At 42.2% G+C, this 3134-nt stretch overlaps 1 pseudogene; it reads right to left on the bottom strand.

Annotated features, from left to right (window-relative positions):
• Positions 1-1054: 1054 nt before the first annotated feature.
• Positions 1055-2003, bottom strand: LOC129627820 (olfactory receptor 52A5-like; annotated as a pseudogene).
• Positions 2004-3134: the final 1131 nt, after the last annotated feature.

Raw genomic sequence — 3134 nt, forward strand, 5'->3', positions numbered from 1 at the left:
CCTCTGTCATCCCCTTCTCCTCTTGCCCCCAATCCCTCCCAGCATCAGAGTCTTTTCCAATGAGTCAACTCTTCGCATGAGGTGGCCAAAGTACTGGAGTTTCAGCTTTAGTATCATTCCTTCCAAAGAAATCCCAGGGCTGATCTCCTTCAGAATAGACTGGTTGGATCTCCTTGCAGTCCAAGGGACTCTCAAGAGTCTTCTCCAACACCACAGTTCAAAAGCATCAATTCTTCAGTGCTCAGTCTTCTTCACCGTCCAATTCTCACATCCATACATGACCACAGGAAAAACCACAGCCTTGACTAGACGGACCTTTGTTGGCAAAGTAATGTCTCTGCTTTTCAACATGCTATCTAGGTTGGTCATAACTTTCCTTCCAAGGAGTAAGCGTCTTTTGATTTCATGGCTGCAGTCACCATCTGCAGTGGTTTTGGAGCCCCCCAAAATAAAGTCTGGCACTGTTTCCACTGTTTCCCCATCTATTTCCCATGAAGTGATGGGACTGGATGCCATGATCTTCGTTTTCTGAATGTTGAGCTTTAAGCCAACTTTTTCACTCTCCTCTTTCACTTTCATCAAGAGGCTTTTTAGTTCCTCTTCACTTTCTGCCATAAGGGTGGTGTCATCTGCAAATCTGAATTTATTGATATTTCTCCCGGCAATCTTGATTCCAGCTTGTGTTTCTTCCAGTCCAGCGTTTCTCATGAGGTACTCTGCATATAAGTTAAATAAACAGGGTGATAATATACAGCCTTGATGTACTCCTTTTCCTATTTGGAACCAGTCTGTTGTTCCATGTCCAGTTCTAACTGTTGCTTCCTGACCTGCATACAGATTTCTCAGATTAGATGTGACTAATTCTGTGTGTTTCAACAAACTTTGTATCCAAAACAAGCTAAGATGTTTAAATAGGAGTCAAAGACTTATTGTCTTGAATGCAAAACCAGAACATTGCTCTTCAGCACACAATGAATCTGAGAAAGCACAAACTCTCAAGAACGTTTTCTCAGTACTTGTTTCTGCTATGGTTTGAAATAAGATAAATGAGAACTCAATATGCATCCTTAGAGTGGAAAATCTTGGATATTTGATCTCGAATCTGTTTGGTCTTCACACCATAAACAATAGGATTGAGGAAAGATGGGACAAGCAGATAGAGATTGGGTAGAAGAATGTGAACGTAAGGCGGAATATGGAACCCAAACCTGTGTGCAAAAAACAAGAAGAAACCGAGGGGATAAAACTCAAGGAAGATACAAATGTGGGCAATGCAAGTGTTAAAAACTTTGAGTCTAGCTTCTTTTTGAGTCAGACTGAAGACAGTTATAAATATTCGAATGTAAGAGAAAATGATGAAGATTATGTCAAATTAGAGTATAATGAAAACCACAAAGAGACCATAGATCTTGTTGATTCAAATATCTTCTGCTGCCAGCTTCACAATGGCCATGTGTTCACAGTATGAATGGGGAACCACAGTGGTCCAATAGTGTTTCTGCCAGCATTTGATGAGGATGAGACAGGGAGCTGCAAAGAGGGCTGCTCGGAGTGTCTCTCCAACACCAATCTGAGTGAGGAGTTTCTGGGTAAAAATGGCTGCATGTCTCAGAGGATCACAGATTGCCATGTAGCAATCCAAGGCCATGGCCAGCAGAATACCTGACTCAATACACTGGAAGGTATGGATGAGCCACATCTGAAAGATAGGCATCAAAATATATTTCTGGTGAATGGAACCAGAATATTCCTAACATTTTTGGCAGGGTGCAGGTATTGAGAGTAATGTCTGTCACTCAAAGCATTGCCAGGAAAAGATATATGGGTTCATGGAGGCTGGGCTCAGATTTGATAATGACCAGTAGCAGGAAATTCCCAAACGGAGCAGTGATGTACATGGCATAGAAAGAAATGCTGATTCAGAACCACATAGAATCCAGGCCAGGGATCCCAAGCAGTGTCAGCACCAAGGGCATGAAGACTGTACCATTGTGCTGGAGCATGTTTGTTTTGAACTCTCTGGTTTAGAGAGTCTGATTCAAGATGGTGGTTTTCGCTGAGTATCTTTCTTGTTTTATGTTTTTACTTATGTTCATACCATCAGTAGTTAAATGTGGTTTCAAATGGCAGTTTGACACACATACTCATTTTTTTTTATATTGCAGTTAAATTTGGTTGTGAATGCATATAGTTTCCCTGAATAATTTATTTTGAATTTTCCTTCTGTTCTCTATTTCTCTGTGTCTTTTTTTGTTACTTATACAGATAGATATAAACACATACACACTTGGAAACTTACAAATATTCACTATAGAGAGAGGAAGCACTCCTTCCAGTCAATGTGAATTCCTATGGTTTTTGCAAAATTAGTTGAAAACTATCTATTTGAATGTAGTTAAGTTTTCTAAGTTATTGAACTGTGGTGTTGGAGAAGACTCTTGAGAGTCCCTTGGACTGCAAGGAGATCCAACCAGTCTATTCTGAAGGAGATCAGCCCTGGGATTTCTTTGGAAGGAATGATACTAAAGCTGAAACTCCAGTACTTTGGCCTCCTCATGCGAAGAGTTGACTCATTGGAAAAGACTCTGATGCTGGGAGAGATTGGGGACAAGAGGAGAAGGGGACAACAGAGGATGAGATGGCTGGATGGCATCACCGATTCAATGGGTGTGAGTCTGAGTGAACTCCGGGAGTTGGTGATGGACAGGGAGGCCTGGTATGCTGCAATTCATGGGGTCGCAAAGAGTCAGACATGGCCATATAGGCATTTAAAAAAAATGAGGTATAATTGATTTAAAATGTGCTAGTTTCAGGTATTGGAGAAAGCAATGGCACCCCACTCCAGTACTCTTGCCTGGAGAATCCCATGGACGGAGGAGCCTGGTAGGCTGCTGTCCACAGGGTCGCTAGGAGTCTGACAGGACTGACCAGCTTCACTTTGACTTTTCACTTTTATGCATTGGAGAAGGAAATGGCAACCCACTCCACTGTTCTTGCCTGGAGAATCCCAGGGACGGGGGAGCCTGCTGGGCTGCCATCTATGGGGTCGCACAGAGTTGGACACGACTGAAGCGACTTAGCAGCAGCAGCAGCAGTTTCATGTATATAGCAAAGTGATTCAGTTATACATATGT

The sequence above is a fragment of the Bubalus kerabau genome, chromosome 15, assembly GCF_029407905.1.
Source record: "Bubalus kerabau isolate K-KA32 ecotype Philippines breed swamp buffalo chromosome 15, PCC_UOA_SB_1v2, whole genome shotgun sequence".
Lineage (NCBI taxonomy): Eukaryota > Metazoa > Chordata > Mammalia > Artiodactyla > Bovidae > Bubalus > Bubalus kerabau.